Here is a 23,208-nt window from a genome sequence, read left to right on the forward strand (position 1 = left end):
ATCAAAACGAATAATGTTACATGGGTATTGTGCAGGTCATTTATAAAGCATGTCACATTCTGCAGTTATGGTCATGGGTAGAGAATCTGATTATGTGGTGGTGCATGAGGGTAATAAACCACTTATTTTGCCACATGTAAGTTCATTTATTAATAAATATTACAAAAATAAATGTTTTATAATACATTAAAATATTACTCAATAAATAAGATGAAGTAGAAAACTATTAATGTTTTTTGCAACAGTTGTCAACAGTTCCCATTTCTGTGTGCACTTGGCTTATTGGGAAAATATGTGCTGAGCACATTCACACAGCTTGCAAAGAAGTGCGCTTAGTTTTTCCTCATGTCCATTCTTCACGGTGTAGATTTTTAGTTGTTTCTGGGGAAAGATTAGAGAACATTACACAATCTAAAAATAACCTGCAACACCACCTTTGAACACTGACAAACATTTATTTATTATTTGTTTTACCAGGTAAGTTGTTGGAGAACATTCTCATTCACAGCATTTAATTACAGTTGGAGGAAAGGGGATGAACCTGGGGTAGTGACCAAGTAGTTATGTATCAAATAGTAGTGTTGATTCTCTGGTCACAGATTATCAGGTCTTTTAAGACTAAAACTAAGACAAATTCATGTCTATAACCAACAGCCCGAGTAGTAGTTTCATTCACAAGAGCAATGCTCTGAATAATTGTGTGCAACATTACTAGATGATGTATTGTGTTCAATGCATATCAACATATCTATTCATATAATTCCTTAATTTTTGCATACACTGGTATTGCAATGTTTAGTATGTTTCACTGAAAACACTTTCAGCCTGAGAAACATCCTAAAATACAGCCCCAAAGCTTACATTTGTCTGCATGTTTCCTTACCTGATTGTACTGATGCAACTCCCTTTTCAACTTGCATAATGGATGATTATGTGTGCTGTTTATTTTAGATAGAATCTTCTCAGCTATGAAGAAATCATCTGTCTGTAAATTGAGAGGGAAGATTAGTGTTCGCTTTATATTGAATCTCTTGCTGTATCACTGCAATAGCTTTTAGTACCTTTTTAAATAGTGTAAAAAAAAATTCTGGGTTCTACCAAGTGTTGACATGAGTAAGTTGTCAGCAGTTATCGATGGAAACCGTTTTCCCGGAAACAGATTAAGAATGGTCATGGACTAAGAATGAAGGTCAACGGTGAATCTCTAATGATTTTTTTCCCTTTTGTCCAGTTAAGCAGCTTATGATGATTCATGGTTTATTGCCATGTCATATTAAATCATATTCCTATTTCATATTTGCCAAAAACATAAAGACAACTCACTCCGTTATTTCGGACACAGCGTTCTGAGTCGAACTCCTTTGGCACATATTCGTCCAGAATTTTCTAAAAGGAAAACAAAACATCCCAAAATGCTAGTTACTATGTTTTGACTTTTGTATGATGTATTATTGCATTGAAGTATGTCTCTCATCTATTAATAACAAGAAGCCTTCAAATAAAATGCAACACTGTAATTACAATGGATTATAATGCAATGTTCCTACCTCTGAGCAATTCAGGAGCTTCTTCACATCATTTATGATGTCCTTCAGTAACTGGTGCCGGGCTATTGGTGTGAGTGGAATAAGAGGTGCAGTGTAGACCAGTACAAATGCAAAGAAACAGGGAGCAATGTTCTTCATGGTTTTAGTAATAATAATAATAGTAGTAGTAGTAGTAATAATTAATGGTAGTAGTAGTAGTATTGGCAGGCTATGACAATGGCTCTGTCTCAGTCATCAGGGTAGGTGTAAAGAAGCTATAAATGGGACTGACTTGACACACCAAACACAGACCTCTTATATTGTCACTGACAGCCTCAAATCAGATAGAGATCACAACTTCACGTCACATTTGAAACTAAGAAAGCAGCTTGAGGTTTTTCCTAATAAGGGCAGTCTTCAATATGATTAATTAGATATCAAGTTTGTCCAACTTGATTGACAGAAGGAAAATATTGGTAATTATGTGAAAATTACATGATGTAATGGACACACAATCCCACATTGCTTGCATTCTTATTAAAATTACGTGTTGATTTATATACATTTTTGTAATTTTTTGTTGCTGCAGTTCACATTTTTTTGAGCCTCTGAACCCTCCATAGTCAGTACTTGACGTAAGTGGGATCTGTCTGGGTCACGTCGTAGGGGGCCGTGCATGCTCACTGCTGGTCGGCAAAAGCTGCCAGGCCAACACCAAGTAGGCAAAGCTGTGTCGTAGGCAGGACAGGAGGCAGGCTGGGGGTAGGATTGTGTCGTGACGGCTCACGGTAGAACAAACCTCTCGCAGCAAACCTCCACCTGCAGGGAGAGGGAGGAGGGAGGACTGAACCCCTTTCTCATGCCCCCCAACCCACCCTGGCTGTCACTCCTTTCAGGCTGAAGTGGAAAACAAACAACCCACACGAGGGTTCGAAGACCGGAGACTGAGTTAATTGTAGGCAGAAATTGGCAAAGATACATCAAAATGTATACTAAAATAAGATACCAAACACCTTAATTTTAACTACAAAATACAACAGCCGCACCATGTATCAAAATAAACTACTGTATTTTTGTATTTTTTAAATGCTAACAATACTTTTACAAGGGAACAAGAAATCTGTTCACAAACCATCCATCTATCGGCCCATTCACCAGTACACTGATTCAGTTGATTAAGTAGGGAATGATTGACTCTGCCTAACGAGTCATACGATTAATCTGACACATTCAACCAGTTAACGTAACAAATATTCACACATCCCTGTGATCACCTAGATGGGGGTTAGTTTTACAGTAACCAACAGTTTAATGTTAAACTAACAGTTTGTTAATGACTCATAATTATATCCTAATTTAGTTACTTGGTGTTTGGTAATGAAGGGCCTACTTTGCATCAGCAACACTGACTCAGTGACAAACAAGTCATTCATGAGAATACAACTGCATGACACATTTATTCATAGCAACTAGTTTCTAAATAATTAATTGTTTGATTGTTAATCATAAACTATAATAATAAATTATGTGTCACACAGTTATTTATGCAGTGGTATGCAAAATCATGATCCTACTAGACAGCTACTTCAATTATAGTACAATCATTTGCAATCAATTATTTATTTATCAATCACTGGACACCTATTTGGAAAATGTTCGCACTATGTCAACAATTATTAAATGATCGATGTGTTGATTTTAAATGTAGCCAGAAACGTAATCAGAAAGTAGCGACAGAACTTGTCAAGGAGTATTAACCCAACTCCAACCACTGACTACTGAGAGATGCAGAATATAGCTATAGAGGACACATACACATTATGAAGTAAGAACATTTACTTCAATTCCAATAGAGTATACTACAATAGAGAATACTAGGGACCAGGTATTCCAAAACAGTTCAAAAGTTCTACCAAAAACAGTCAAAACTTATGGGTGAGAAATTAAGCGTGTGATTGAGTCAGTGTGTGGGTGTGTGTGAAAGAGGGAGTGTATTGAATTAGAGTGTGTGCCATGTGGTCTACATTGCAGAAGTCTCTTTAACTACTGATGCCTTTAAGCACAACTAACTTTTCAAAAAGTGGGGCATTTAGACGTTGATGGGGCCGGTTGATCAGTCCAGCAAAGGAAAAAAAACTATTATGTTAAAACCGCTCCATAGTTGCCAAGTTTCTCACCTTGACCGTCTTCTTCAGTTACGGATGAATTTTCTATTCTGACATGAATTCTGGGCAAATTACTGAGTAGGCAAAAATCTGAGGCAGCATTTTAATGATGTCATCATGTAGACTTCTCATAAAGTATTTTACAGTATTTTTAAGCTACAAAACACAAAACACTGAAGTTGTTTGATACAAAATATGAAGCCATATTTATCAACTCACCAAATACAAATGACAAAATCCTGTTTTGTATTTGAAATACCTATTTGAATTACATGTATCATTAATACTGCCCATCCCTGATTGTAGGGGACTGAAGTAGTCACTGACACATACATCTACCAAAACAGGGCTCTGCACCAAAGCAGGCTGTGGCCCGAGTAGGCAACCCTTCCAGGGGCCCTACCACAAGTCTGACTTTGGGGACCATGGGGCATGGACAGAGTGCTCACTTTCTCTCCTCCCACTCCTCCAGCTGTGTGAGGCCAGGTTAAACACTGCAAAACTGAAGGGCAAGGAGGCACAACAAAAACTTGCTGTTAGGCCCAAAAGTGCAGTTATACAGAAAACAACTACCGACTGCGTTTTCCGAGAGCTGCAGCAGCCCAACAGGAACTGAAGGTGACGTGAGCGGAAGCCAATGTCCATGTCTATTATCTGTAGCGATGGAAATAAGCATGGAGGAATTGGTTTGCTCACTCATTTGGTGCTCTTTCCATTTATACCTTGCATTACAGTGATCATTAGAGTTTGATGATCCCTAAATCTCCCAGCAAGGCTTTGTTAAATTAGCACCACCCTGACTTGGATTCAAAGGGAAATTCAGAAACATCAGGGAGAGAAAAGTGACTGCATTTGTAACAAGAAATTGTTTAGTCTCAGGGATGGTAGCTAATTAAATTAGGCAGCTCTTCCTTGCCCAATATCAGCTCAGCCATTAAGCTAAACATAGTTAACCTGTAGCTGCTTTACCTAGCAATCACCATTACTCAAAATTGCCAGTGTCTTAGCTGGAAAAAAAATTCAGCACAGAAACAGCATCTAAATGCGATAACTTACAATACACCTTTGACCTAGCCGGCTGACCTGAACAGGGCACAAACACACTAATAATGGCAACGCAACAAAAATATGGGTACAATACATTTGCAACTCCTCCTCCACCTTTGGTCTGCCGCCTGCATGGCAAACACAAATTTTTTTGCATTTTCTTTCCAATTTGAAAAGAGAACTTTGCTAGAAAAAACAATGTACCACACTCTCCTGAGCTCCCCATAGAAAATAAAAAACAATATATTTAGTGACACCTGGTGGGCACCTGTCAAATTTCAGGTAGGGCAAGGTCCCACCCCCTAGATCCGCCAGTGCCCAGAATAAAAACCTATAGTGCTTTATCAGGCATACCTATATACCTGCTAAATCAGTCTTTACTTTCTGAAAAAATCAAATCTGTCTCCAAATAAACATTCCCTGTGAAATGCCAACGGAGGGTGCCAAATCCTCCATTGGAAGGACAATAGCCAATGATTAGAACATGGAAGAAGTTCAAGATGACTGTCAATCTCCCTCGGTCTGGGGCTCCATGCAAGATCTCACCTCGTGGGGCATCAATGATCATGAGGAAGGTGAGGGATCAGCGCAGAACTACACGGCAGGACCTGGTCAATGACCTGTAGAGAGCTGGGACCAAAGTCTCAAAGAAAACCATTAGTAACACACTACGCCGTTATGGATTAAAACTCTGCAGTGCACCCAACATCCCCCTGCTCAAGCCAGCGCATGTGCAGGCCCATCTGAAGTTTGCCAATGACCATCTGGATCCAGAGGAGGAATGGGAGAAGGTCATGTGGTCTGATGAGACAAAAACGGAGCTTTTTGGTCTCAGCTCCACTTGCCGTGTTTGGAAGAAAAAGAAGGATGAGTACAACCCCAAGAACACCATCCCAACCGTGAAGCATGGAGGTGGAAACATCATTCTTTGGGGATGCTTTTCTGGAAAGGGGACAGGATGACTGCACCGTATTGAGGATGGATGGCCAACACAAGATCTTGGCCAACAACCTCCTTCCCTAAATAAGAGCATTGAAGATGGGTCGTGGCTGGGTCTTCCAGCATGACAACGACCGGAAACACACAGCCAGGGCAACTAAGGTGTGGCTCCGTAAGAAGCATCTCAAGGTCCTGGAGTGGTCTAGCCAGTCTCCAGACCTGAACCCAATAGAAAATCTTTGGAAGGAGCTGAAAGTCGTTATTGCCTAGCAACAGCCACAAAACCTGAAGGATCTGGAGAAGGTCTGTATGCAGTGTGTGCAAACCTGGTCAAGCACTATAGGAAACGTATGATCTCTGTAATTGCAAACAAAGGTTTCTGTACCAAATATTAAGTTCTGCTTTTCTGATGTATCAAATACTTAGAAAATCTAATTCAATAAAATGCAAATACATACAATGTGATTTTCTGGATTTTTGTCACTCACAGTTGAAGAGTACATATGATAAAAATTACATACTTCTACAGGCTTTGTGAGTGGGAAAACCTGCAGAATCGGCAGAGTATCAAATCACACTGGTTAGTACACCTGTGGTTAGTACACCTGTGGTTAGTACACCTGTGGTTAGTACACCTTTGGTTAGTACACCTGTGGTTAGTACACCTGTGGGTAGATTTGTCTTTGTGAAGGACACATTAATCAAGCCAAATACAAGGTTATCCTGTATTTCTGTTCTGACAATGTTCCCCAACTATGAGAATTGTTTTTTCAAGCAGGATAATGCTCTATGAGACACAGCCAGGTCCATCAAGGTGTGGATGGAGGAACACCAGATCAAGACCCTGTCATGGCCAGCCCAATCTCCAGGCCTGAACCCTATTGAAAACCTCTGGAATTTGATCAAGAGGAAGATTGATGGTCACTAGCTACTTGCAATTCTGGGCCAGGAGTGGCATAAAATCACCCAACAGCAATGTGACAGACTGGTGGAGAGCATGCCAAGACACATGAAAGCTGTAATAAAAAATCTGGGTTATTCCACCAAATATTGATTTCTGAACTCTTCCTAGGTGAAAACACTAATATTCTTTTGTTGAAAAATGAATATTGTTTTCACTGCATAATTTGAGATCTGAAAACAAGGCCTTTTTTTTGGGGTTATTTTGACCTTTTGTTATTTTCTACAAATAAATACATGTTTTTATTTGGAATATGGGAGTAATGTTGTCAGTAGTTTATAGAATAAAACAAAACTGTTCATTATACTCAAACACATACCTATGAATAGTAAAATGAGAGAAACTGATAATTCTGCAGTGGTCTCTTCATTTTTTCTAGAGCTGTATACAGCACCAGAAACAATTAAGAGAGCACTGCACCTTTTTCTTTCCTTTCCAAAAAAGTTGAAAAGGAAAGTTTTGAGTGAGGAACAGAAGTGTTCAATTTGCATTGCTCTCTTAATTTGAACCTATCCGTTCCTCACTCAAGGAAAGAAAAAGAAAAAGTTGCAGTGGTGACTTAATTTTTTCTGGCACTGTATATATATATGCATATATATACAAATGTAGACCATAGGCACAGCATACCTAACATAATTGAATTTGGCACACAACCATGTACTCCCCAAACAATTGTCAAAAGTTATACTGAACATAAACAACAGGCAGGTCCAAAACATAATTCCCTGGCCTCGTCTAAACAATGACAACAATAAAAACATTAACAAAATTAACAGCAGCAAGGCATATACACTCACCTAAAGGATTATTAGGAACACCTGTTAAATGTCTCATTAATGCAATTATCTAATCAACCAAATTCGCATGGCAGTTGCTTCAATGCATTTAAGGGTGTGGTCAAGACAATCTCCTGAACTCCAAACTAAATGTCGGTCCGGTCTGAGTATTTCACAATCTGCTCAGTTACTGGGATTTTCACGCACAACCATTTCTAGGGTTTACAAAGAATGGTGTGAAAAGGGAAAAACATCCTGTATGCGGCAGTCCTGTGAGCGAAAATGCCTTGTTGATGATTGAGGTCAGAGGAGAATGGGCCGACTGATTCAAGCTGATAGAAGAGCAACTTTGACTGAAATTACCACGTTACAACCGAGGTATGCAGCAAGCATTTGTGAAGCCACAACACGCACAACCTTGAGGCGGATGGGCTACAACAGCAGAAGACCACACCGGGTACCACTCATCTCCACTACAAATAGGAAAAAGAGGCTACAATTTGCACGAGCTCACCAAAATTGGACAGTTGAAGACTGGAAGAATGTTGCCTGGTCTGATGAGTCTCAATTTCTGTTGAGACATTCAGATGGTAGAGTCAGAATTTGGCGTAAACAGAATGAGAACATGGATCCATAATGCCTTGTTACCACTGTGCAGGCTGGTGGTGGTGGTGTAATGGTGTGGGGGATGTTTTCTTGGCACACTTTAGGCCCCTTCGTGCCAATTGGGCATCGTTTAAATGTCACGGCCTACCTGAGCATTGTTTCTGACCATGTCCATCCCTTTATGACCACCATGTACCCATCCTCTGATGGCTACTTCCAGCAGGATAATGCACCATGTCACAAAGCTCTAATCATTTCAAATTGGTTTCTTGAACATGACAATGAGTTCACTGTACTGAAATGGCCTCCACAGTCACCAGATCTCAACCCAATAGAGCATCTTTGGGATGTGGTGGAACGGGAGCTTCGTGCCCTGGATGTGCATCCCACAAATCTCCATCAACTGCAAGATGCTATTCTATCAATATGGGCCAACATTTCTAATGAATGCTTTCAGCACCTTGTTGAATCAATGCCACTTAGAATTAAGGCAGTTCTGAAGGCGAAAGAGGGTCAAACACAGTATTAGTATGGTGTTCCTAATAATCCTTTAGGTGAGTGTACATATATACCAATGGACATGTCAAAAGTGCTGTAATTGTCTTGTTCATTTTTGGCATCTTATGCTGATGAGTGTGACCCCTTTTGCATTCCATTGAAGGCAGGGTGGCCTTTCTACCATTCTGGTTGTTGGTGAAGATCTTCTGTGTGTTTTTGTATGGTCTTTATTGTGATGATGTTAAAGTGATCACGGGCTCCACTCCGGCCTCCACGATAAGATGGTATTCCAGCAGCGTTGGCAGGAGGAAATAAGAAAAGAGAAGGTACTATGAAAAGCCTATACCATTCAGTGAGAATTCTAGTCACACCTCAGACACCTTTAGGTAGTGCTTTGTGTACATTGTATGAACCCAAATCTCTGTCGGTTATCTGGTAGGCTGATTGGCTGTGGATGACCAAGGCTGTGATGACAAAGACTCCATCCTTTTAGGTATTACTGTCGAAAGGCTGTACTACAGTCTCATTCTTTCTTCTCAATTTCACGAAAGGTCAAAATGCAAGGGAGTTTCATATCCGTCATTAAAGTTTCCTTGGTGGAGAGATCTGCTCAGATAAGAGTCCACTTCCTTTTTTTTCTGTCCAAAATGGGTGTTGGTAATCAGCTTGTTTAGGGAGGGAGTGATTAAAATGTGTCCACAGCTGTCTCTAGTCAATGTCTATCTGCAGATTATAAATACATGCATGTTACCTCACGTGATTAATAGAGGTGAAAATATATTTTGTGTGTCATTGTTTTTCCACACAATTGATCAACCCTGAATTTGTTGAGACATCTTTCTGGAATACCCCTAAGTGATTAAAATACCAAAGGTTCACAGCACAAAATGCAACAGTGACAATATATGCAATACAACGAACACTCTCAGAGACACAGGCATGTCCAGTGGTTGGCATATGACAATGTCTGAAAGGATATTGGCACTTGTGACATTATCTGTAACAAGCACAATTATTCAACAAGTGATCAGGCTTTTGGCATGAATAAAAAAGGCCACAGGTAAGCCACATCTGTGTTTTGGAACAATGGAGGACAGCATTAAAGTGAGAGAGATGAGAGAAGGTTGATGAGGAAGAGAAGCAATGATCTCTAATGACATTTGGGACTCTATACTTGACTGTTTCTACATGATATGACAATGAGGAAATCTGGGCTGACAGTACAGCCAAACGCAAGCAGTGTCACTTTCACATCAATTCCATTCAAAAAGTGAAACTTGTATAATGTATACATTCATTCCACACAGACTGATATTTTTCAAATGTTTATTTCTTTTAATTTTGACAACTAATGAAAATCCCAAATTCAGTATCTCAGAAAATGTGAATATTGTGAAAAGGTTCAATATTGAAGACACCTGGTGCCACACTATAATCAGCTAATCAACCCAAAACACCTGCAAAGGCCTTTAAATGGTCTCTCAGTCTTGTTCTGTAGGCAACACAATCATGGGGAAGACTGCTGACTTGACAGCTGTCCAAAAGACGACCATTGACACCTTGCACAAGGAGGGCAAGACACAAAAGGTCATAGCTAAAGAGGCTGGCTGTTCACAGAGCTCTGTGTCCAAGCACATTAATAGAGAGGTGAAGGGAAGGAAAAGATGTGGTAGAAAAAAGTCTACAAGCAATAGGGATAACCACACCCTGGAGAGGATTGTGAAACAAAACCCATTCAAAAATGTGGGGGAGATTCACAAAGAGTGGACTGCAGCTGGAGTCAGTGCTTCAAGAACCACCACGCACAGACGTATGCAAGACATGGGTTTCAGCTGTCGCATTCCTTGTGTCAAGCCACTCTTGAACAAGACACAGCGTCAGAAGCGTCTCGCCTGGGCTAAAAACAAAAAGGACTGGACTGCTGCTGAGTTATGTTCTCTGATGAAAGTAAATTTTGCATTTCCTTTGGAAATCAAGTTCCCAGACTCTGGAGGAAGAGAGGAGAGGCACATAATCCACGTTTCCACAGTCATAATCCAAGTTTCCACAGTCAGTGATGGTTTGTGGTGCCATGTCATCTGCTGGTCTTGGTCCACTGTGTTTTCTGGGGTCCAAGGTCAATGCAGCCGTCTACCAGGAAGTTTTAGAGCACTTCATGCTTCCTGCTGCTGACCAACTTAATGGAGATGCAGATTTCATTTTTCAACAGGGCTTGACACCTGCACACAGTGCCAAAGCTACCAGTACCTGGTTTAAGGACCATGGTATCCCTGTTCTTAATTGGCCAGCAAACACGCCTGACCTTAACCCTATAGAAAATCTATAGGGTATTGTGAAGAGGAAGATGCGATACGCCAGACCCAACAATGCAGAAAAGCTGAAGGCCACTATCAGAGCAACCTAGGCTCTCATAACACCTGAGCAGTGCCACAGACTGATCGACTCCATGCCACGCCGCATTGCTGCAGTTATTCAGGCAAAAGGAGCCCCAACTAAGTATTGAGTGCTGTACATGCTCATACTTTTCATGTTCAAACATGTGAATTTATTAATTGGTCATATTAAGTAATATTCTAATTTTCTGAGATACTGAATTTGGGATTTTCATTAGTTGTCAGTTATACTCATCACAATTAAAAGAAATAAACATTTGAAATATATATGCCTGTGTGTAATGAATGAATATAATATACAAGTTTCACTTTTTGAATGCAATTACTGAAATAAATCAATTTTTTTTATGATATTCTAATTTTATGACCAGCACCTGTACTGTGCTGACCACCTTGTTTTCTGTATTCTGAATCTGTAAGCATTAGTACATGCCGAACAATACAGGAAAATGTTTATTCTATAAAATACATGTTTTTTTCCTTTTTGTTGAATTGAGAGACGCCAGTTTATGGTGGTAGACCATGCATGATTACCGAAGCCCAATAATTAGTCATTGTGAACATGATTGTAGAACATTGTTGTAAAACTACTATATATGTTGTGGTGCAAGCACCCCCCTCCATCTGTTGAACCAGTGTTGCAATAATGTCCGCATAGAAGGCTGGCAGGTTCCAGAACCTTCCAGGGCAGCTTAGCAGGACCAGTCCCACCCCTGCACTGCTGCTACCAATTGGGACCTCATCAGAGCAGCTATTTAAGGGCTAGGAAACACTGGAGAAACCACCGGGGTGGCAAGGGGTGACATCTGCCACCATAAAAATGTGTCTTGCCACCCCCGTTGTCAGCAGTGTCTGCTATAATATATTCATATTTAATTGTATTAAATGGTATTAATTTAATACAAATTAAATACCAATACTGCTCCGACTGGGGACTCTATCGTTCTACTGGGGGACTTCAACGCCCACATGGGCAACGACAGTGACACATGGAGGGGCGTGATGGGAGGAACGGCCCCCCTGATCTGAACCCGAGCGGTGTTCAGTTATTGGACTTCTGTGCTAGTCACAGTTTGTCCATAACGAACACCATGTTCAAGCATAAGGGTGTCCATCAGTGCATGTGGCACCAGGACACCCTAGGCCGCAGGTCGATGATCGACTTTGTTGTCGTTTCATCTGACCTGCGGCCACATGTCTTGGACACTCGGGTGAAGAGAGGGGCGGAGCTGTCAACTGATCACCACCTGGTTGTGAGTTGGATCCGATGGCGGGGGAGGAAGCTGGACAGACTCGGCAGGCCCAAGCGTACTGTAAGGGTCTGCTGGGAACGTCTGGCCGAGTCTCCTGTCAGAGAGATCTTTAACTCCCACCTCCGGCAGAGCTTTGACTGGATCCCGAGGGAGGCTGGAGATATTGAGTCTGAGTGGACCATGTTCTCCACCGCCATTGTCGAAGCGGCCGCTCGGAGCTGTGGCCGTAAGGTCTCCGGTGCCTGTCGAGGCGGCAATCCCCGAACCCGGTGGTGGACACCGGAAGTAAGGGATGCTGTCAAGCTGAAGAAGGAGTCCTATCAGGCCTGGTTGGATTGTGGGACTCCTGAGGCAGCTGACGGGTACTGACAGGCCAAGTGGACTGTAGCCCGGGTGGTTGTGGAGGCAAAAACTCGGGCCTGGGAGGAGTTCGGTGAGGCCATGGAGAAGGACTATCGGCTGGCCTCGAAGAGATTCTGGCAAACCATCCGGCGCCTCAGGAGAGGGAAACAGTGCCCTACCAATGCTGTTTACAGTAGAGGTGGGCAGCTGTTGACCTAAACTGGGGATGTCGTCGGGCGGTGGAAGGAGTACTTCGATGATCTCCTCAATCCCGCCTTCACGTCTTCCATTGAGGAAGCAGAGGATGAGGGCTCAGAGGTGGACTCGTCCATCACCCGGGCTGAAGTCACCGAGGTGGTTAAGAAACTCCTCGGTGGCAAGGCACTGGGGGTGGATGAGATCCGCCCTGAGTACCTCAAGTCTCTGGATGTTGTGGGGCTGTCTTGGCTGACACGCCTGTGCAACATCGCGTGGCAGTCGGGGACAGTGCCTCTGGGATGGCAGACCAGGGTGGTGGTCCCTCTTTTTAAGAAGGGGGACCGGAGGGTGTGTTCCAACTATAGGGGATCACACTTCTCAGCCTCCCCGGGAAAGTCTATGCCAGGGTTCTGGAGAGGAGAATACGGCAGATAGTAGAACCTCGGATTCAGGAGGAACAGTGTGGTTTTTGTCCAGGCCGTGGAACACTGGACCAGCTCTATACCCTCTACAGGGTGATGGAGGGTTCATGGGAGTTTGCCCAACCAATCCACATGTGTTTTGTGGATTTGGAGAAGGCATTCGACTGTGTCCCTCACGGCATCCTGTGGAGAGTGCTTCGGGAATATGGGGTCCTGGTTCCTTTGCTAAGGGCTGTCAGGTCCCTGTACGACCGAAGCAGGAGCTATGCTGGCCTGGGAACGCCTCAGTGTCCCCCCGGAAGAACTGGAGGAAGTGTCTGGGGAGAAGGAAGTCTGGGCATCCCTGCTTAGACTGCTGCCCCCGTGACCTGGCCCCAGATAAGCGGAAGATGATGGTATGGTATGGTATTTTTTTTTTCTACTGTACAAGGTAATGTAATGCAGTAGTCAGTTTTATTGGCAAAGTTAGCTAGCTAGCAAATTTGCAGATGAAAAAACTTGTAGCTAGCTGCCATCATTGCCATGTAATGTTTGTGCTGATAGCTAGCTAGCAAAGGGGCATTGTTGATGTAGCTTGCTATGGATAATTCAATTGTTAATTTCATCTGTGTTTATGTACAGTAATTCTATATTAGACGTCTCTGGACATCTATATTACATCAACAAAATGTGATGTGTGGGCATATGTGATTAACATTTGTAATTCCAATTGTGTAAGTATATTAAATGCCTACTCTATTACCCCAGTTGCCTATATTCAGTGTTTGTGTACATAAAGTAATGTAAGGCATTAATTTCAGAGTGCATTGATTTATGCTTCTGCACTTTGCAGAATAATATAAACAATTTCTCAAAGTAAAATACTGCACCTTCTCCCTCAATTCTTAAGTTGCATATATAATACTTAGGAAACTACCAACACTCATATAGAGATTTTGCACACTCGAAAGACTTACCAAATTTCTTAACACAAAAATACACAAAAGTGTAGAACATGTATGATATTTATTAGCAAGACATTACTGACCATTTTCAGTAGCTGGATTTCTATAAATAAAGTTGACGTAACCCTTGAATTTCGCCCTTGAATTTCGACTTGCCACCTTTTTGTCACCCCACAAAAGAAAATCTATAAACCCCACTGCTAAGAAAGAGAAGAAAAGCCGCCGGGAGCAATGACCGTATTCACCCATTCCTCCCAAACATCAATTGAGATGACGCCACCACTGTATCACAGAGGTTTGTTTTTTGTTAGTTACTACCTCAACTCCTCTCCGCACACTTCTATTTTCTTCTGACGGCAACAAAAGACTGGAGGTTGTGCAATGTCAAAAAACTAAACCTGGTGGAATATAACATAACTAATTAGGTAAACTGACAAAAGGTAGAGAGAGGATGGGTCTCTCAGAACTGAGGATGGGGAGGGGTTCTGTGAAAGACTGAGTGGGCAAATATTGCGACAATGTAAGAATAAATGTAAAATTGCAAAGAGTTTGGGGATTTCATCATCTACAGTACACAATATCATTAAAAGATTCAGAGAATCCGCCAACATTTCTGTATGCAAGGGACAAGGCCCCCAGCCAGCGCTGCATTAAAAAGATTCTGTAGTGAAAATCACTGCATGGGATCCTGGAAACACTTTAAAAATCCATTGTTTGTGAACACAGTTTGTTGCTGGATCTACAAATGCAAGTTAATTTAAACTCTACCATGCAAAGAAACCATGAATAAACAAGATCCAGAAACGCTGCCGCCTTCTCTGGGCCCGAATTCATTTAAGATGGTCTGAGGCGAAGAGAAAAACTGTCCTGTGTTTTGATGAACCAAATGTAAAAATTTGTTTTGCGAATCATGGATGCCGTGTCCTCCGGACTACAGAGGAGAGAGACCGTTTGGCTTCTTATCAGCGGACAATTCAAAAGCCAGTATCCGTGATGGTGTCCTATCACGAATGAATTAGTGCAAAAGGGGTGAGTTAGTACACATGTCATGGGTGACTTGCACATCTGTGAAGGCACAATTAATGCTGAACAATACTGTATATACAGGTTTTGGAGCAACATATGCTGCCATCCAGACAACATATTTTTCAGGGAAGGCCTTGTTTATTTCAGCAAGACAATGCCACATTCTGCATGTATTACAACAGCATGGCTCCATTTTAAAAGAGTCTGGGTGATAAACTGGCCTGCCTGCAGTCCAGCCCTGTCACCCACTGAAAACATTTGGTGAATTGTTTTTATGTATTTAGATAAAATAGTTTTTATATATAAAAAAATGCTGTCCACTTCGAAAAAACATGCCAGAGAGAGCCATTGCATGCAAGTAAATTTGAGAATATTACCAGAAATACTAAGCTAAAGAAATGAGATGCCGTGGGAATCTCACTGGTAAATGAGATTTGAGTAAAGTAGGCCCACACTATAACCCTTCATAAATCTGACTGTTGCTAAACTCATCACCTGGGAATTGCTTGAATAGAATTTTACACTTTACTAATGTTATTTCAACAGTATATCTTTCTGACATTAATTCACGTTAGCTATCTAGACAGCCACAGCACCGCCTCTCCCATAATGTCATTCTTACCTGTCTTTGTAGGACTTCCAGAGCTTCACAAAGTTAGACATTGTGGCTAGCGCATCAGTAATATTGGTTTTCCATGTTTTGCGTACTGTACTTCTGTTATTTTCCTCCTCACCACGACATAGTTCTCAAAACCTTAATGTACCTATTTTAGAACTGATGCCCAGAATGCCCAGAATGCTAACTCTCAGTCATGTCCGAATTGATGACCTGATGTTGACAGCCGAACGTGAAGCCTAGATTGAGTGACATTTTGAAAAGTGAAATTAGAGTGAAGTGTTGTTGTTTTATCCCTCCCACCTGTTGAGAACAATGAAGACTAGGTCATTGAGCGTCGGGCAGACAGTGATGAGGGAGGACGCGAGGAAGGTGCTGGGAAAATCTAAACAAGTCCCTTGAATCCTACAGCTCATGTCCAAGTTAAGTCAGAAGTGATAATAAGCATCAAGTCGAAGTCAAGTTGCAAGTGTTTTCTCTTTTTTGAAAAATATGTGAGAGTTGCTCTCAAGTCCTCATCTCTGGTGAACATGCCCCTGTACCAACGTTTTTGAAACCTGTTGCTGGCATCAAATTCAAAATTCACATTGTATTTTTCCAAAAACAATAAAATGTCTGTGTTAAATTGCTGTCCCCTCAAAATAACTGAACACACAGTCTTTAAAGGTCTCAGGTGTGAATGGGGAGCAGGTGTGTTAAATTTGGTGTCATCGCTCTCACACTCCCTCATATTGCACATACTGAAGCAGAGCATGATCTCCTCCCTTCGGAGACTGGGCTGCAGGGCAGTATTCCAACATGATAACGGCCCCAAACACACCTCCAAGACGACCACTGCCTTGCTAAAGAATCTGAGGGTAAAGGTGATGGACTGGCCAAGCATGTCTCCAGACCTATACCCTATTGAGCATCTGTGGGGCATCCTCAAATGGAAGGTGTAGGAGCGCAAGGTCTCTAACATCCACTAGCTCTGTGATGTTGTCATGGAGGAGTGGAAGAAGACTCCAGTGGCACCCTGTGAAGCTCTGGTGAACTTGGTGGCCACACAAAATATTGATATTGGGGCCCAATTTGGACATTTTCACTTAGGGTTGTACTTTTGTTGCAAGCGGTTTAGACAATAATGGCTGTGTGTTGTGTTATTTTGAGGGGACAGCAAATTTACACTGTTATACAAGCTGTACACTCACTACTTTGTAGTAAAGTGTCATTTCTTCAGTGTTGTCACATGGAAAGATATACTCAAATATTTACAAAAATGTGAGGGGTGTACTCAGCTCTGTGAGATACTGTATCTGCTCAGGGATATAAAGTAACAAAGTACTAACACTTTGTTACAGTACTTAAGTTTTATGGAGTATCTGTACTTTACCGGAGTTTTTATATTTCTGTCTACTTTCACTTTTACTTCACAAGTATGTAGAGCTCCAGAAAGAAATTAAGAGATCACTGCACCTTTTTCTCTCCTTTCCAAAAAAGTTTAAAAGAAAGGCTTTGAGTGAGAAACAGAAGGGTTAAAATTAAAAGACCACTGCAAATTGAACACTTTTGTTCCTCACTCAAAACTTTCCTTTTCAACTTTTGACAGAAAAAAATATTTTTTCTAGAGATGTATGTACTTTTACTCTGTTACTTTAACAACGGATTGTTGTTACTTGCTACACAATAAAATCTGATAATGCCTTGTTCCTGTCTGTGCAAACGCTCTTCAAGATAATAAAAGACAAGGGAGAGGTGGGCGTGAGAGTTATCTGCTCAAACTCGAAGGTTCCAGTATAAGTTTGAATTATTAGGTGATTCTTTTGTCAATTTTAATATATGGGAAAGTCTATGTAATGGCATCAGTTTATGGAATGTCCCTGACTCATATCCAATTATTTCATAAATTGAAAGCTCATCTAGGACGAATTAGCATTTATTTCCATAACACAATATTTACTGTGATTTAGCATAGTATTTACAATATTTACAGTATATTCTCTCACACACGACAGCTCAAAGCAACTGGATGGATTCCTGGCCTGTTAAGCAGAATACAGGAGGAGGAAGAAAGAAAAAAGAGGGAGGGAGCATGCAAGAGGATAGGGGAAGACGAGAAATTAGTTGAAGGAAAGTGGGGTTAATAAGAGAAATGGTGGGAAAATGGAGAGGGAGAGAGAAGGAGGAGAAAGGAGTTGAGTGATGGATGGAGAAAATAAATTTAGCTTGGAGTAAAAAAACTATTTGACAAATTTCTTTCTTTGTACATTTTTACTTTTACTTTTGATTCCTAAGTACATTTTAACACCAGATAAATACTTTTGATACTTAAGTACATTTTAACACCAGATAAATACTTTTGATACTTAAGTACATTTTAACACCAGATAAATACTCATGATACTTAAGTGCATTTTAACACCTGATAAATACTTATGATACTTTAGTACATTTTAACACCAGATAAATACTTTTGATACTTAAGTACTTTTAATGTGAGCTACATTAAGACTTTTACTCATGTGATTTTCTTAGTGATGACTTTTATCAGAGTCACTTTTAAGTACGATAGCAGTACTTTTATTCAAGTATGAAAATCAAGTACTTTATACACCACTGTTAATCTGCTATAGACAAAAACAGTACTGCGCAGCTGTTTTTATTGACCTTGCAAAAGCAAGGTTTTGATCATAGTAAAAAAAATATGTGTCAATAATAATACAAGTATTTTGGTATTTGGTTGGACCATTCACTCTTGTTCTATACCCACATTAGCAGTCCAAATTCACTTGTCCTGCAGAGTATACTAAGGTAAAAATGACCATTCCTGGCACTGTCATTTCCAGGCTTACCACTAATAGGTTTGATTTAATATTCTAGGAAGTGGGAAATAACTTGTTGTTCTTTGAACAATATTTCATCTGCCAAGATAAGTGCAACATTCAGAAACCACAACAACACACACTGACATTATTAGAGATCAATTTGCCTCAGCTTCTAATGCCAGGATGTGTTCATGACCCATATGATGCCCTTCAAGTTTGTTTAGAATTGATACAAAAAGAAAAAACTATTAATTCAGAAATGAATCTAATGTACACCACAGGCCCCTATTTCAAGCATCATGAGTCTGGAAGTGTAAACTGTGCTAAACCTTGTTAACGCTTTCAGGCTTGAAGAATACTGTAGGTTTTGCATGCCATAGTGGTCCCATAGTACTGCCATTCACCCATTAAACATTAACTAAGTGACCTATTCTTTTGTTTTTTTCTTCTCATGTCATTTGTAGTGTTTTACTGTAGTGGAAGGAACGTGCTTGTTTTGTATTATACAGTGTTATATATGTTTGCCAAGCTAAACTAATTTGTAAAGAAATCTGAATTAGTGGTTAACACATGAAATATAATATTGTTAATGACCTTATTTTACCAGTGCTTTCATGTGTGTAGATTACCAGATAGTTCAGTGGTTGCACATTATGCAGCTTAAGAAGCTAGTCAGGGACGCGTATATTTGTGTAACTGATGTAGCAGAAGCAGCATTAGGTTTATAAACCACTTGTTTTTGCCTTTGGTTATTTAATTTATTCATAAATAGTTCAAAAATAAATGTTTCATAACACAATAAAATATCATTCAATAAATACATTAAGGTTATAAACATTAATGTTGGTTTGCACAGTGCAAAGAGTTTTCCCCATTGTTGTCAGCAGAGCGCTGGGCTCTTTTGTGATTCAGACGGGAGTATTTGAACTGAGCACAACAACCAAGATCTTTAAGAAGATCTCTTAGCTGTTCCTCATCTTTGTTAAGCGTCACAGTGCAGTTAGTTGGGTGAAACTGTGGAGAGAATAGAGAACGTTTAGAACCATATACTGTCTAAAACTGTGCTCTAGTCACAAGGCTCTGTAGGAACCTACAACATGAAAGGTCTTCAAAATATGTAGTATCAAAAACATTTGGATGCATGCTTCCTTACCTTATTATATTGTATCAGCAACCGGTCAATTTTCAAGATGTTTTCTGGAATCACATACTTTGTGGAGTTCATTTTAGACAGAATCTCCTCAGCTATGCAGAAATCTTCAGGCTGGAATTGAAGACAGACATTATTAATTATGGCTTTATGCTGAATAACATGCTGTAACAGCCACAATAGCCTGTATTACATTTTTAAAAGGTTTGAACTTTGTTCCGGCTTAAATATTGACATGAAAACAAGTGTTGAAGTTAGCAGCAGTTATCACCGATCTCTGGACATTTCTCAAACACAGATTAAGCAGTCTTGGATTAAGAAGCACTTTTAATGATGAATCTTGTGATTTTTTAGTCTGATGAAGCATCCTATGACTTTTTTGTCATCTTATTTTCATAATTTTCAGCAAGATTATATACTCACCCCGGTAGAAATGCAGTGACTTTTGTCAAATCCACTTGGCACCATAATATCTGAAAGTTTCTGAAAAGCAAATAAAAATCACAGAATGTAATCAATTTCTCTTTTTCTCAATCTGTATTAGATACCATTTTTTTTACAGTATTTATATACAAAAACCTTTTCTGAAATGTTAACAATAAGCAACACTAGATAAAATGGATGATCATGCAATATTCCTACCTCTGGATCTTCAAGGAGCTTGCTGACATTGTTAATGATGTTCCTCAGGATGTGATACTCATCGTTCTGAGTGGGTGCAGTATAGACCAGTACAAATGCAAAGAAGAGGAGAGCAACAGTCTTCATGGCTTGGGTAGTAGTAGAAGTATTAGCAGACTATGGCTATGGATGGCTCAGTCTTCGGGTTAAAGAAGTTTTCAATGAGATTCACTTGAATAATCAAACACAGGACTCTTATATTGTTCCTGACAACCTCAGTCTAGATAGAGATCACACCTTCACGTCACTGCCAAAACACAGACTAGCAGTGTGGATGTCCTAATATGGAGCATCCTGTATATCATTGATTAGCAATCAAATGCTATCAAACTGAACTTGCTGACTGAACTTTGGAAAAAATGCAAGATCATGATGTCATAGATCATAATCCTTTATCGCTTGCGTCTTTGGTTTGGTCCATCTTCATTTAGGCTTGAAGTGGACTTTTGTTCTTACCCCTCCATAGACCTGTCAATATGACAATTTCTGTCAAGCCAGCATAACTTTTGTATTAACCTTTTGTGACAACGGAGGTGATATTTTGTTGTGACAAAGCCTTCAGATGAATCTCACCCTACCCGCCCTTCTTTTATCCAAAGTCACGAGCAAGGGCAAAACATTCACACATTTGGGGGTATAAAGTATCTGGGCATCTTGGGGTTATCTCCCATGAAAAACTAATCTTTCACCCTCAATTTACTTCAGTTCTACACAGAGCAAAATACTTTTTTCACTCAGTTGAAAATATTCAAGACCATAACATGGTGGAAATATCCTACAAACAGCAACACAGTTCTTTTTCTTCCATGCTGGTGTCATGTAGAACAGCACCCACACTTTAAATGTCAGATGTGAAAAAGACAGGGGTTGAACAATGCCAGGCTGCCATTGTAAATAAGAAATGATCTTAATGAAAAGCATGGTTAAATGAAAGTACAAATTAAATAAAAAATCTAATGCATATAGGAGGGTTACACAAGCTACTACTGTATATGGTTAATAAAGTGGTACTTTGTCAATCATATCAGATATTTTTCATCCTATTTTCTTTCAGAACTGATCCGATTGAGCCATTGACAATTTGTTAGTGAAAAATCTATTTGTTGTCATTTAAGAAATCTCTTATGGTCCTATTTCAAAAATCTGAATTGGACCTCCTGTGAGTACACGGCCTAGTTGCCTGGTGGTTAACACATGAAATGGAACATTGTAACAACCTTGTTTTACCGGTGCTTTCATGTGTGTAGATTACTAGATAGTTCAGTGATTACACATTCTGCAGCTTAAGAAGCTACAGTCAGTGATACTTACATTCAGGAACATGATTAGGTAGTAGTTTATAAAGGTATTATACCACTTTTTTGCTTTCTGTTAGTGAATTTATTCACAAAGAGTATAGAATAAAATGTTTTATAATACATAAAAATATAATTGTGAAGGATGATATTTTAACATGTTTAACTTGAACTCGTTGTTGTGGTCCTCAAACCATTCCGGAACCATTTTTGCTTTGTGGCAGGGTGCATTATCCTTCTAAAAGAGGCCAATGGGAGGCCTTCAGGGAATACCATTGCCATGAAAGAGTGCACATGGACTGCAACAATGTTTAGGTAGGTGGTAAGTGTCTCAAAGCAACATCCACATGAATGGCAGAACATTTCCCAAAGCATCACACAGTCTCCACTGGCTTGCCTCCTTCCCATAGTGCATCCTGGTGCCATGTGTTCTCCCGCTAAGCAACCCACACCCACCTAGGTATCCACGTGATGTATAAGGAAACGTGATTAATCAGACCAGGCCACCTCTTTCCATTGCTCCGTGGTCCAGTTCTGATGGTCACGTGCCCATTCTATGCGCTTTTGGCAGTGGACAGGGGTCAGCATGGGCACCCTGACTGGTCTGTGGCTACGCAGCCCCATATGCAACAAACTGTGATGCACTGTGTGTTCTGACACCTTTCTATCAGTACCAGCATTAACTTTTTCAGAGGTTTGAGCTACTGTACAGTAGTTTGCCTGTTGGATCGGACCACACAGGCCAGCTTTCGATCCCCACGTGCATTAATGAGCCTTGGCCATCCGTGGCCCTGTTGCCGGTTCAACGGTTTTCCTTCCTTGGACCATGTTTGATAGGTACTGACCACTGCAGACTGGGAACACCCCACAAGGCCTGCAGTTTCGTAAGTGCTTTGACCCAGTTGTCTAGCCATCACAATTTGGCCCTTGTCAAAGTCGCTCAGATCCTTACGCTTGCCCATTTTCCTTGGGGACAACATGTTCACTTGCAGCCTTATATATCCCAGCCACTGACAGGTGCCATGATAAGGAGATTATCAGTGTTATTCACTACACCTGTCAGTGGTCATAATGTTATGGCTGATCGGTGTATATGGAGTGGCCAGTTCTATTTTCTAGCATGAGAGATCATTTTGACAAACACATTTAAATATATTTCTATAGTATAACTTTTATCCTCAACATTCCCTATTCATATAAACATTCTCATATCTCCAGCAAAGAAGATAACATACAAGGTCGGTTTCAGATCCGTGAGTCCCACCAGTGCTCATCCCTCTCCCTAGCGCACTACGCACTCACAGGCACCTGGCCACGCCCACTCTGGCAGATCTCGTCCCCCTGAATTCTGATTAATCCTGATCACCTGGCGCTTGTTATCTTCTTCCAGTCAAAGTACTTAAGCCAGCAGTCCCCGCCAGACTATTGTGAGAAATTGTTTAAATCGTCTGTGCTTGCCCTTTTGTTACAGTGACTTGGATATTCGTTTACGACCCTTGCTTTGGACTGATCTCACCGACTAAGTCTTCCGCCTTAGCCCCTCCAGTACCGTCGCCTAGCTCTTCA

Source organism: Esox lucius, chromosome 4, assembly GCF_011004845.1.
Source record: "Esox lucius isolate fEsoLuc1 chromosome 4, fEsoLuc1.pri, whole genome shotgun sequence".
In the NCBI taxonomy this organism is placed as follows: Eukaryota; Metazoa; Chordata; class Actinopteri; order Esociformes; family Esocidae; genus Esox; species Esox lucius.